Here is a 14,570-nt window from a genome sequence, read left to right as displayed (position 1 = left end):
AGGAGTCGCCTCCAAGTTGAATTGTCATCTATATTGATGTGATTTGGATCCGATATTACAGGAAGATTACCCAGGCATTTCCTGCAGTTTCGCTCCCTCGCTTCAAAGTTGTACTGAAGTCGCTAGGAAGTTGCCAGGCAAAGTCATGCCGTAAGTCGCATATCTTTGAGGTCACAGTAGTGTGAACCGAGCCTTAGCGCTCCACTGGTTGGTAAGCATTTTTTTTGGACATTCCACAGAACTGTTTGATGAACCTAACATTCTCGGTGAGTCATAGTCCTTGTTCACACAGGAGTAATACGCCAGCGTGCGGACCATATTTACCCCCATGGGTATGCACAGGTGTTCATTAGGATTGTACCAATATCTGTATCCATGGTGAAGCATTTGCACGGCCCTAATCGCATGTGGTTTCCTGCACCGGTCCTGTGTGAACCCAGGCTTGCAATAGTGACTTCAGCCTGAGTTCACACAGTAGCGGTGTGGGAAACCCCATGTGAATTGGACAGGAATTGTAGCGCATTCCAGTTAAAATCACCAATACCTTTGCAGTGCGATTTGAGCTTGGTCATTTTGTATTGGCTCAAATCACTCTGCAAAGGTATTGGTAAATGGTATCGCCAAGCACTTAAGCACAAGTATCTGTACTCTTACGCCAGTAAAAAAACTGGTATTAATGCATCCCTGGTGTTCATGCACTCCCATTCATGTTAGGATGCAGTGGCTGCACGGACACAGCTGCTGCTCACCATTTCAATGAAAAAACAAAACGAAAGGGGGCATTGGACTTTAATATGAGTTCATCCAAAGTAGTAGGGAGCAGAAACATTTGAAAAGCCCACTGGCTCAGGTTAGTTTGCTTATGACAGACAGAGCTACCCTCCAGTGGGTACCCCAGCAGGATACCAGGAAAAAAAAAAAAAAACATGCGTAGATGGAAGGAGCACCGGACCAAATAATAAGAGTCCAATTAATTTATTGGTATTGTGCTAAAACACGGCCAGCATGTTTTGGTGGTTAAATTACTTTGATCCATGAAACACACAGCTGTCTTTTAGCACAATACCAATCCTTCCATGTACACATGTTTTATTTTATTTTTTATTTTTTTTGGTATCCTTCTGGGGTAGCCTTGTCTGTCATGAGCAGTTTAACCCAATTTGACAACCATATAGGTACATAACATCTTCAAATGCACACTGTCTACATTTGGGACCGTGCACCCACATGGGTGCCTCTGTGTCCCAATTGACAGGAATGGTGCTGCCTGCAAGGGGATGCACAGAACCCCTGTGCAGAGAAACACAGCCCTTGCATAAGGCCATACAATATCAGATCAGATCAGATCTTCCTACTACCCACAGTCCCTGTGTACAGGGACACAGTGGTGTAGATGGTATTGAGTTATATATTAATAGGATTTTTCTTGAATGCCTGGTAAAGTTTGGTTGCATTTTAAACTTCTGTACATACAAAGTCTTAGGGGGATGAGTGTTGGAACTCCAGTGGGAGTTGGGGGACATTGGCCCATTCAATGGAGTGCTTTTATTGAAGAGGACTGTATTTAACATGATTCTGCAGAGTGACAGAGGCAGAGAAAAATTCATGGCCTTCTGTGAAATGGATGCACTGAGATTGTTGATTTTGTTTCTGCCATGTTTTATCATTGTTTCTGTGTATTCTAGTCATCTTAAAAACATATGTGCTTCATTACAAGGTCAGTCCTTCTGCAAACAGTTTCCACTGTAGGTCAGTGTTGGACTGAATCACCCATCAGCTTCTTTCATTCAGTGACTGTTATGATCCAGTTTCCTCTTCAGACAGCTCTCCTCTCATCTTGGTGTCGGACTTCTCCCTCCTGCTTTTTCTGTAGTGGGAAGTCTACCATGGAGAGGATCACTTGCCTGTCTACATTCGCTCTGGCTGCTAAAATGCTGCCAGAATCTCAAAACATAAAAGTAGCTGGTGGGCTATTTTGTGTTTTTCCAGCATCAAATGAGCTATAGGTTTTCAATGGGTGATCCTTACAGCCCAACTCCTCCTTTTATTAAATGAAAGCATGTCCAGCATTAATCTTCACCTCTTCTCTGGTACTGTCCCCTGCAGACTCCTTGCTATGTGGTCCAGCACCATTCTTCTTCTGGATTTAAGGACACACAATGAGCTTCCTGTGAACTTAAGGCTGGGTTCACACTGCTGCGGGGGGAGATCCGGATGTGATTCGCACCGCAGTGCAAATCACATCCGATCTCTGTAGCGATGCAAGTTCAGCCAGATAGTATGGCTGAATTCGCATCGCTCCCGCAGCAAACTCGCACGGGACCCTTTTTTTGGTCCGCAACAGAATCGGATCGCATGGGGGTTCACACCATGCGATCCAATTCCTGTGCGAGTCTGCAGATCGCACTGCGATATGCGGACGGATCTGGGGGTGTCATTAACATATCATTGACACTCCCAGCCGTCCACATAGGGCAGTGTGAACTGCCGGCGGGAGGTGTGCGATGCGGGAAAACGCTGCGGATTCGCGGCGTTCCCGCATCGCTGTGGTGTGAACCCGGCCTTAAGCAGTATTAGACCCAAAAGCAAATATTTATTATATTACAGCTTACCAATTTAGGGATGTGATGGCTGCACTTGTTTCCTTTTTTAAAGTGATACTAAAGTCAAACATGTTATGCTTGCCTGCTCTGTGTAATGGTTTTGCACAGAGAAGCCCAGTTCCTCCTCCTCTCAGGTCCTTCTTCGCTGCTCCTGGCCCCTCCCTCCTGTTGGGTGCCCCTACAGCAAGCAGCTTGCTATGGGGGCTCTCCCGAGCTGAGCCACAGCTCTGTGTGTCCATTCAGACACAAAGCCACGGCCCGTCCCCTCTCTTGCCTCAATGGCTCACGGACGTTGACACAGCAGCGGGAGCTAATGCATTACAATAAGAAACCTTCTGCCTTTACAACCACTTTAAGGTGCTTGTAAAGTGCTTTCTTTCTTAAATTTTCATCGGTCAATCAAGCCAGCAAAATCTGTTTACAGCAAGACTATCAAGCAGAATGTATCTTCAATGGATGAGACAAACCACTGAACGCTGGCAGGGATGTTTAAAATGATCAGCTTTTTATTTATTCAAGTAAAGCCTTTATCCCTAAAAGAAAAAAAACTCTGTAATGGATTATAAATTGTGAGCTGGAGTTTGGCTTCAATTTGTTAGCGTATCTTAATCTGCTAATACATTTAATGCTCCCTTCCCCCCCCCAGATTGACCATGCTGCTGTGCCTCCTGTTGTCATTCCTCCAGGATTGTGTCTCAGTAATACAGGAGGTGTGTTATTGGCCAGATCAGCAGGAAAAAAAAAATCCAAGGGGGGGGAAAAGCTAACAAAAACAAAACTGATGCAGCCACCACATCTAATGTTAGCTGCAATATATTAAACTTTTGGTTTTGGGGTTTAATACAGCTTTAAGCGGTCCTGGACACTGAGAGGAGAACTTCAATCACATGTTGTGACCTGAATGTTATTCTGTGCAGGAGTAAGGAGCACTGATGCCAAAGGAGAAGAAAGGACTCCTGATATCATTTGACTAGCCAGATAACTGATGGATTTCAGTTCTATGTATACTGTGTAATTTTACAAGGTGTAAGGAGGAGTGGTTGGGGAAAGGTGAATCTGGGCTTAAAGCTTACCTATATCCCCATCCCATAGTCAAGCATTAAAATCCTCAATATCCTTTCAGATAGTCATTTTTGCAAGAGACCAATGAAATGGCACTTCCAAGTTTATAGAAGAGTAGTACAAGTCTCTTAGGGTCTGAGTCAAAGTGCTTTGGGCTCCTGTTGATGGGCAAATGCAGCTTGCTTTCGACATCCATTTGAGAGTCTTCTGAGATAGTTCGAAACACATTGTTGGTAGATTTGACATGCGATTGACTTCCTTCAGACCTGCTTTTGCATAGACTTGCTGGGGAGAGAAGCAGTTCTGACATAACCAAAGCCTGTCAACATACATAAGGCAGCCTGGTGATGCTTCAGAACACAATAAAAAAACTATGCATGCAATGCAGAAACCCATAGCGGACAAATAAACCTCCTTTACGGCCTTGAATCTGGATATTCTGGGTTATTGCACATCATCATAGTACTGCTTTTATTGAATGACTACATCCTCATAGCTGTATATCCGCAGTGTGCGATCTAGGACCTTGCTGCTCAAGATTTGGAGTGAGATTTTGTGATATCAATATTGAGATGATTGCTGGAGAGGAAACTGAACTGCATGCATCTCTCTGCTTCTGCCTAATTCCTGCTATAGTTCTATGCTTTGTGAACTATTTCTGCTGGTTCTTAATTCTTACTCCATTAGTCATTAGATTACCGGTCTTGTCATGAGGAAGCAAAGCTCTGCCTCTTATCTTGATGGCCAGTCCCCACACAAGCTCAGCGCAGAGTAAAGGCATGGTAAGGGCTCATAAACACTGCAGCTCAAAGAAGCTGCTACTACAGGCTTTTAAACTTTTTTGAGCTCTAATTTTTTTTTTTCTGCCTGGAAACTCTCCTCTATGTTGGCCAATGTGTCCATGCACCCTATGACTTTTTCAGGGGTTTGCAGGCATATGTTCTTAGGCTGGATTTACACCTATGCATTTTTTAGTGCATTTTGCAATTTGCACTACAGAACGTGTTCCAAAGGAAACCATGTTAAATGGACTGTAGTGCAAACCTGCAAAATGCACACTAAAAATACATAGGTGTGAATCCAGCCTTACAGGCAGAGTAAGATTTGTGAGAGGAGCTTTCGAGCAGAAAAGTTGCCCAAGTGCCCGAAAATGTGTGAAAAAGAGCATTAAGAAGCTCAAACACAAAAAAAAAAAGAAAAATTAGCTTGAAGTTTGTGTAAAAAAAAAAAAAAAAAAAAAAAAATGCTTATGCTCAAAGAAGCTCAAAAACACAAACTTGTGTAAGAGAGTCCAAAAAAGTACAAGCTTCTTCAAGCTGAAATAAAAGCTCAAATGGCTGTAAAAGCAGTTTTTTTTTTTTTTTTTTTGAGCTGCAGTGTGCATGAGCCTTTAGTAATAGGAAAAAGATCAGCTGTGGGGGGGGCCTATAGGCAATACTGTTGACTAGTCCTTTGCCCCTTTTCGGGGACGGCTTCCAGAGTTCAGGTCTCTGTTGATGCCGAGAGGAGCAGCTATGGCGGCAGCCCACAGCATCCAATTTGGAATTGCTGGAAGCTGTTTGGTTTATACATTAAGCCAATTGCAGCATCTTTTAGGTCTCTTCTACAGGTTCAAGACATCTACTATGTATAACTTGGCATTTTTCTTGTTTGTGTAAGTTGAAGGCTTTGTTGGCATTTCAGTTATAGACCTGTTTGTGTGATGTTTTAAAGTAGGTTGTACCCGAGCTCACCCAGAATACGAAATGCACATTCATTTATAGGGAGATGCTTCACAATGTTGGCTGCAAGTTCTAATTGTGCTCTTTTTAGGTGCTTCCATCAACATGTAAATATTAAGATAGGTTGTAGTCTCTGAGTCTCTAGAACCTGACCCATATTCACTGGCCATGTTATGTAAATACTTAGACTTTTTTTTATTTTTTCTTGAAGTACCATGTCTGATAAAAAAAAAAAAATAAAGGTGTTTTCGGGACAGGTAAAATTGGGTAAATAATATTGTTAATTTTTGAAACGGCCAATCAATCCGTTTAATGTGCACTTAAGCAATAGGGATTTTGGGGTAAAGTTGTGTCCTTGGTTAAGTCAGATGTCACTGAGGGGATAGAAGCAGGGATTCTAAGCTCACTCAAGGTCCAGATAGAACAATGAGAGAATTGTTCAACCGATGGTTGCTATAGATTACGCCTGATACACACTAGCAGTTTTATTTTTTTGTTCCATTCAACCCAGCGGGCTGAACAAAAAATAAAAAAAACGAAAGAGCTTGGGAGGAGCTGCTGTACTAACCATCTGATGTCAGTACAGCAATCTCCCTACTGAGCTATTGTGTTCTTACAGGGGGACGGCCCCACCACCAGAACCTGATTGGATGCTGATGAGCACTTTTAGGGTTATGCCCCTTTCGGCAGAAGCCGGACACAGGCCAAATGTCTGATATTTGACCCGTGTATACGGTGCTTTACTGTACTTAAAGCGGAGCTAAACCCATTGATTTAACAGTTTAAAAAAGTTACATTCCCAGCACATGCTGGCAATGCAACTGTCGTATTGTTTGTGCTCTCAACCAAACTGTCAAACCCCATCCAATGGCTGGTGTCATAACTGATCACATGTGCAGCATCATGGCAGTTGAAGATCAGAGACTTTACTTCCACTTAAATTGATGGGTTTAGTTCCGCTTTAAAGTGGAAGTAAAGTCTCTGATCTTCAACTGCCATGATGCTGCACATGTGATCAGTTATGACACCAGCCATTGGATGGGGTTTGACAGTTTGGTTGAGAGCACAAACAATACGACATCTGCATTGCCAGCATGTGCTGGGAATGTAACTTTTTTAAACTGTTAAATTGATGGGTTTAGTTCCGCTTTAAACAGTTCTATTCTCAGCATGGGAATGATTACTGTCACATTTGCTTGTGTTCTCAACCAAACTGTCAAACCATTAAATGGCTTGTGTCATAACTGATCACATGTGCAGCATCATGGCAGTTGAAGATAAAACAGAAGTAGCTTCCTTAGCTGAAAAAGATTGAAGGGTTTAGTTCCGCTCTAAGCATTTGTGTTGGCTTTATAAATGACGACATCTGGAGAAGCTTTGTACTGGCCATACACAAGGCCATTTTATAGTGGTTTGGAAACCTTTACTCACAGTTGCTCCCCAGTTTTCTCAAACTGAGTGAAAATGGGGTGTATCCTCATTGTCACTCAAAGGCAATTTCTCTGCCTTATTTGTATTACTTTATTGCTTAGGAGAATTTGTGAACGTGGTTTGTATGTGTGGGGCACACACATCAGTTTTCAGGCAATTTTAACCAATCTTCAAACACAAAGAATGGATGAAGCGTCAAAGTGACCTACCGCCAGCAAACCAACCAAATGAGTGAAAACTCTACTCTTGAAAATTTGCTGTTTGACACTTATGCTATCATTCACTAATAGTTTTGATGGCTAACTGTTGTGATGGTAGGTTGCACTGATAAATTCAATCATTTTTGTGATCAAAGGATTGTAAGTACTGAAAACCACCGCTTGTTAATGTGTATAACAAGCATTGGGCTCCTTTTTTTTTTTTTTTTTTTTTTTGCTGAGTCTTTCCATATAAATACACTGCTGTCACTTTAGCTAGAATACACTTTTGCCATGAGTTGTGGATTTGTGCTTTTCCCTAGAGGCCCCAAAAATGCCAACTTGATGGGTTATCATTCCTGAAGATAAATCCAAGTTCAAGCAGCATGGCCTGCAGCCTCCTGGCTCCTTGTTTTATATCCTGCTTTTGCAGTGAGCAAGCTGCTTATGGCCACCATGAATGGTTAGTGTTGATACTTTTGGTTGATTCTCTGATTCTGGTGGCTGGGAATGTCTAGCTCGTAGCTAATAGGGATGCATGAATGGGGCCAGGAGGTTCCAGGCCACATTGCTGGTAACTGGACTTCTTGGAAAAATGTTTGCAGATACTGGATGGCCACGAACAATCCCATTTATGAAGGAAGTGCAGCTAAACTGTAGGAGCTTACTCAGTAAGGGAGCAAAAAGAGCAATAAAAAAAAAACTGCTATCCAGATTTTTTTTGAAGTCTGGGCTATTAGAAGTGGCTTATTGCTCTTTGCTCAGCCTTATTGAATACCCTTGCTTGAGTAACCAGCAATTTTTGATCCTTCTCTGTTTTTGCTTCAAAATTGTAGATTTGCATAGAGCTTAGTGTTCTCTATGTAGTAATAATGTCTTGTCCACTGAGTCACGAGGATGAGTAACCAACCTGTCCTGGCCTCATCCTTATTATTCAATTTTCTAGTGAGGAAAGGAGATCTTCAATTGGTTGTAATGTGAAATAGAATGTTAGAGCTACTGATCTTGGAGTACAGTTAGGCCATTTAATAATTATTAAAAATTCCTTATGGAGTTCAGGATATAGATCGTTCACTAGGTGTAAATTACACCTATTTGCCTTCCAACACGTGTGATTTTTTTTCTTTTTTTTTTTTTTTTTTCTTTTCCAAATTTTTATGCTCATGTATATAGTGTAACTATCGTAACTTGGGGGAAATCTTAATGACTTGTAAGGGGCTCATGTTCAGTGATCCAATATCGTTAACCCTCATTTATTAGTTAATTATAAGTTGCTTTGGACATACTGATATATATATATATTAAAAAAACAAAACAAAAAAAGACAAAAAAAAAAAGAGAGGGAAATGAATCTGCAGGGATATTTATGGGTCTTTGTAAACAGGGCTTTCTGTGCACATGTTTGAATTATACTGAGCTTCATTCACTGCAAGGTGAACAGTTTGTAGCAGGTGCTGCTCATAGGGTTTAATGGAAGACTGTTAGATTTTTCATGTTGCTTTGACTGAGGCGTCTGTTGTGATTCTTTTTGATCCTATGAAAGATGGCTGCGTCATAATTGCATGCATACACGATTGCATTTATAGTAAAACCCAGATATTCCACCCCACACAATCCCAGTGATCCCCAGTAGATAACTATTGGAGCAAACTGACTGCACAGTACACAGGCCCAGGATTCTGGTTACCTGAAAATTGACCCATATAAAGTTTGTAGCTTTTAAGTTATTCCTCAAATGTCAAACTGTCCACTTAAAGCAGAGTTCTGCCCCCCCCCCCCCCCCCCCCCTTCCATTAAAAGGCCACAGCTACAAACACTGTAGCTGCTGACTTTTACTATTCGGGCACTTACCTGAATCAGGTGCTGGCACTGGTTTCCTTCTGCGTATCTGTAAATCTTACTGCGCACTGTGAATGGGCCGGCTGCAGGAAGAAGAGGGGGGGGGCGGCAAACTTGCGTCTCACTTTGCCGCAAGTGGGAGTGGCCACCTGTCAACACCAGGGGTCCCCCAAAAGGTGCCAAATGTGGCAGCAGACCGGGGATTGAGGCAGACGAGTGGAGCTTCCCCCTTTTGGGTGGAGCTCTGCTTTAATATAGCTTGGCCATACACAGGTCAAATTTCTTACCTTTGGGCTGAATAGAGGAAAATCTGTTTCACCCATCCACACTAGGAAGGGATCTCCACTGCCAGCTATTGAATTCAGCAAGCCACATCTGCCTGAATATAATGGCCACTGCCAAACGATGAATGCATCTAATAGTCACTGGTCAGCTGATAATTTTCCACCCAGCTCATCCGCTTTTTTTTTTTTTTGGTCACGCAGGATGGTGCTTGCTAGTCCCTTATACTGGGGATAGCAAGTCTGGACCTTTGGGTAAGCAAAAATGCTAGTTTTACTTATGCCAGATGCAGCTGACAAATGTGATGCTCGGACACGGACTATTGGAGTTCTGGCGAGGCGAAGGAACATGTGCCTCACTCTCTCGCTTTCTACTTTTCCATCCAGAAAACTTCTTGTATTCTGTTTACAGTATAAAAGTCATTCTGTGAATGGACAAAAGAAGAGGAGGGGTGGGTAAACTGTAGAATCTCCCTTTGTCCATTCATGGGAAGCCCTTTATTAGAACAAGAAAATACTAGGCCTTTTATGAATGAATGAGTGGGGAGTTTAGAGTGAGAGACCCGTTCCTTCACTGTACTATTGCTGGACTAATCCTAGCCAGTGCTAGAGGATCACCACTGTCAGCTGTATCCAGCATATATAAGATTAGCATTAGAACACTATCAAGAGACATAAGAGGTAACTTATTTGGACCAAGTTAAGGATAGAAATGCATACAAAAAATTATTTTATATATATAATGTATATATAAAAAAATTTATAGTAATAAACTTTTTTTTTTTTTTTTTTACATTGAGATCCACTTTGAACTAGGCCTGCTATACACTGCCCCAGCCCTATGAGCAACATCAGCTGCCATTCTTTCATCCTGCAGCAATCGCAAATGAGGTGCGGAGAAGGCACCAGAACACGTGTACCCGACATGTTGCAGAATTGCTCCCAGCGTGTTTTGAGCAGATTGCAAATACACTTATCATATTTAAAGAATTGTGTTTGGCTGTTTCTTGTGAAATGCTTATGCAAGAAAGCTGAAACCGTTCCTTTACCAATAACTGCCAGTGCCATTATTTCTGTTTTATTACTTTTTATTTTGATTGAAATAAGTGCTTACATATTACAAGTATTATATTTGCCATCCTTTAGTGATATTAAGAAAAACATTTGTGATTGCCAAGTTGTTGTATCTACTATTTATTTTAAAATGTTAACGAAAATACTTTTCTGATCAATGTGAAGCATTTTGTTTAAGAATTAAAAAAAGAATCCTACACTTTTATTTTTGGTTAGTCAGAAAAGTGTATAGCTTTGTATAGATAAAAACTGCCAGTAGATAAAACCAATGGTTTGACCCCATCACTGCCCCACCACTCCCACCCCCCCCCCCCCCCTTTTTTTTTTTTTTTTTTTTTTCATTTTTCTCTTTAAGTTAAGTTTTTGTTGCCCTTTACATAGTTTACAGATGTTTAGTTTTTGTATGCTAACCTCTGTTAATGGAAATGTTTATAAAGTTTATTTTTACCAAAGATATGCAATTCATTCTGATAAAAGTATTGCAAAATAAACTTTTGTTTTATAACATAAAGCTCGAGTTGTGGATTTAAATATATGTGAATGTAGTTGCTTTTTTCAACTCCACATCCCAAATTAATAAAGCAAATACATTTTTTAAAAAAAGGGGATTTTAAAGGTGTTCTATCAGAATAATTTACCAATATAGTTCTATTTTTAAATGTGTCTTTATTACAAATCCATTAAAGAAGTTTGTGGGGTTTCCATCCCCTAAAAGCATGAAAAGACTCAGTAAGCCATATTCATAGTACAGCAACTCCCCCTATAAATATACACTGCTCAAAAAAAAATTCAAGGAACACTTTGAAAACGCATCAGATCTCAATGGGGAAAAATATCACGCTGATATCTACACTGATATGGACGGGGAAATGTGTTAGGAACGAAAGGCTGCCATATTGTTTGAAAAGATCAACCTACAGAGGGCTGAATTCCAAGACACCCCGAAAATTGAAGTGAAAAAATGATGCAGCATGGTAGTGGGTTTTGCTGAAATTTCATTGCAGCAACTCAAAATAGTACTCAGTAGTTTGTATGGCCCCCATGTGCTTGTATGCATGCCTGATAATGTGGCATGCTCCTAATGAGATGATGGATGGTGTCCTGGGGTATTACCTCCCCAGATCTGGGTCAGAGCATCACTGAGCTCCTGAACAGACTGAGGTGCAACCTGGTGGCGTCGGATGGACCAAAACAATGTCCCAGAGTTGTTCTGTTGGCTTTAGGTCAGGCGAGCGTGGGGGCCATTTAATGGTATCCATTCCTTCATCCTCCAGGAACTGCCATAATACTCTCGCCACATGAGGCTTGGCATTGTTGTGCACCAGGAGGAACCTAGGAACCACTGCACTAGCGTAGGGTCTGACAATGGGTCCAAGGATTTCATCTTGATACCTAATGGCAGTCAGGGTACCACTGTCTAGTCCAGGAATCTCCAAACTACATCCCTCCCAGTTGTTGCGGAACTACACATCCCATGAGGCATTGTAAAACTCTGACATTAACAGCCATGGCTAGGCATGATGGGAATTGTAGTTCCTGAACAACTAGAAGGCCATAGTTTTGAGACCCCTGGAAGCCTGTAGAGGTCTGTGCGTCCTTCCATATATATGCCTCCCCAGACCATCACTGATCCACCACCATACCGGTCATGCTGAGCGATGTTACAGGCAGCATAACGTTCTCCATGGCTTTTCCAGACCCTTTCACGTCTGTCACGTGTGCTCAGGGTGAACCCGCTCTAATCTGTGAAAAGCACAGGGTGCCAGTGCCAGACCTGCCAATTCTGGTGTTCAAAGGCAATTATCACATGCCAATTTGAGCTCCACAGTGCCAGGCAGTGAGCACAGGGCTCACTAGAGGACGTTGGGCCCTCAGGCCACCCTCATGAAGTCTGTTTCTGATTGGTCAGGGACATTTACACCAGTGGCCTGCTGGAGGTCATTTTGTAGGGCTCTGGCAGTGCTAAGCCTGTTCCTCTTTGCACAAAGGAGCAGATACCGGTCCTGCTGATGGGATAAGGACCTTCTATGGCCCTGTCCAGCTCGCCTAAAGTAAAAAACCCTCCAATAGGGTCCATGTATTGTTACGTACTACCAGTAGTGACACTGACCCCAGCCAAATGCAAAAACTAGTCAGAAAATATGAGTAGTAAAAAAAATTCAGTGGCCTCCACCTGTAAAACCATTCCTGTTTTGGAGATCGTCTCATTGTTGCCCATTTAGTGTACCTGTTGTTAATTTCATTAACACCAAAGCAGCTGAAACTGATGAACCGATGAACTGATCCCACCTTTTTAATGTGACCTATAAACTGTACAACTCAATTGAAAAACAAACTGAAATCTTTTAGGGGGGGGGAAGTAAAAATAATAAAATAATGTGGCTGCATAAGTGTGCACACCCTCTTATAACTGAGGATGTAGCTGTGTTCAGAATTAAGTAATCACATTCAAACTCATGTTAAATAGGAGTCAGTACATACCTGCCATAATTTTAAAGTGCCTCTGATTAACTCCAAATACAGTTCAGCTGTTCTAGTAGGTCTTTCCTGACATTTTCTTAGTCTCATCCTACAGCAAAAGCTATGGTCCGCAGAGAGCTTCCAAAGCATCAAAGGGATCTCACTGTTAAAAGGTATCAGTCAGGAGAAGGGTACAAAAGAATTTCTAAGGCATTAGATATACCATGGAACACAGTGAAGACAGTCATCAACAAGTGGAGAAAATATGGGACAACAGTGACATTACCAAGAACTGGACGTCCCTCCAAAATTGATGAAAAGAGAATAGAATTGGTCAGGGAGGCTGCCAAGAGGCCTACGGCAACATTAAAGGAGCCACGGTCTGTGTGGTACATGTGACAACAATCTCCTTTATTCTTCATATGTCTGGGCTATGGGGTAGAGTGGCAAGACGGAAGCCTTTTCTTATGAAGAAAAACATTTCAGCCTGGCAAAATTTTGCAAAAAACACATCTGAAGTCTCCCAAAAGCATGTGGGAAAATGTGTTCTGGTCTGATGAAACCAAGGTTGAACTTTTTGGCCATAATTCAATAGCTATGTTTGGCACAAAAACAACACTGCACATCACTAAAAACACCATACCCACTGTCAAGTATGGTGGTGGCATCATCATGCTTTGGGTCAGTTTTTCTTCAGCTAGAACAGGAGCCTTAGTCAAGGTAGAGGGAATTATGAACAGTTCCAAATTCTAGTCAATATTGCCCCAAAACCTTCAGGCTTCTGCTAGAAAGCTGAGCATGAAGAGAAACTTCTTTCAGCATGACAACGACCCAAAGCATACATCCAAATCAACAAAGGAATGGCTTCACCAGAAAAAGGTTAAAGATTTGGAATGGCCCAGCCATCCCAGACCTGAATCCCATTGAAAATCTGGGGGGTGGGGGGTCTGAAGAGGGCTGGTTTTGACATGAATGGCTGTGTGTTGAGTTATTTTGAGAGGACAGCAAATTTACACTGTTATACAAGCTGTACACTCACTACTTTACATTGTAGCAAAGTGTCATTTCCCCAGTGTTGTCATATGAAAAGATAGAATAAAATAGTTACAAAAATGTGAAGGGTGTACTTACATTTGTGAGATACAGTGTGCGTGTGTATGTATGTATGTATGTATGTATGTGTATATATATATATATATATATATATATATATATATATATATATTATAATTTTTTTTTTCTTTTTCTTTTTTTGTATTAGTTGTAAGCAACATAGCACAGTGGCCTAGTGCTCAGAGTCCATTGCTTCAAATCCCAACATGGAAAGCTATCTGTGTGTTCTCCTTGTGGAACATGCTGGTAGGGAAATAGTCCCTAGTACAGTGATGGTGAACCTTGGCACCCCAGATGTTTTGGAACTACATCTCCCATGATGCTCCACTATACTGCAGTGTAGCTGAGCATCATGAGAAATGTAGTTCCAAAACATCTGGGGTGCCAAGGTTCGCAATCACTGCCCTAGTATATAATTTTCGATGGACTAGGTCCGACGGTCTTCCCGATAGACTTTCTGAACAAAATCGACTTGGCCACACACACGACCGGACTAAGTCTGTTCGTTTTGAACGTGATGACGTAAATGGGACTAAACGAAAGGAAGTTCAATAGCCAGTAGCCAATAGCTGCCCTTGCGTCGTATTTGGTCCGTCGGACTAGCAAACAGACAAACGTTTTTCCCGATTTTTAGTCCATTGGACAGATTTGAAACATGTTTTATTTCTAGGTCCGTCAGACTTGGGGAAAAAATAAAGTCTGCTAGAGCCCACACACAATCGAATTGTCCACCAGATTCCGGTCCGCTGGACCAAGCCTGCCGGAAAGTCCAATCGAGTGTACGCGGCA

At 41.8% G+C, this 14,570-nt stretch overlaps 1 protein-coding gene across 1 annotated transcript in view; it reads left to right on the top strand.

Moving 5' to 3' along the window:
* The window catches only part of FOXN2 (forkhead box N2), an 87,103-nt gene extending 76,588 nt beyond the window's left edge, over positions 1–10,515 (top strand). The window contains exon 8 of the mRNA XM_077485605.1: positions 9,935–10,515. The gene's annotated coding sequence lies outside the window, so the exon portion shown is untranslated. The remainder of the gene's footprint in view (positions 1–9,934) is intronic.
* Positions 10,516–14,570: the final 4,055 nt, after the last annotated feature.

This window comes from Lithobates pipiens, unplaced genomic scaffold (genome assembly GCF_037356315.1).
Source record: "Lithobates pipiens isolate NorthernLeopardFrog02 unplaced genomic scaffold, aLitPip1_a1.2 Scaffold_18, whole genome shotgun sequence".
NCBI classification, from domain to species: Eukaryota; Metazoa; Chordata; class Amphibia; order Anura; family Ranidae; genus Lithobates; species Lithobates pipiens.
This window is presented reverse-complemented; position numbering and strand designations above follow the sequence as displayed.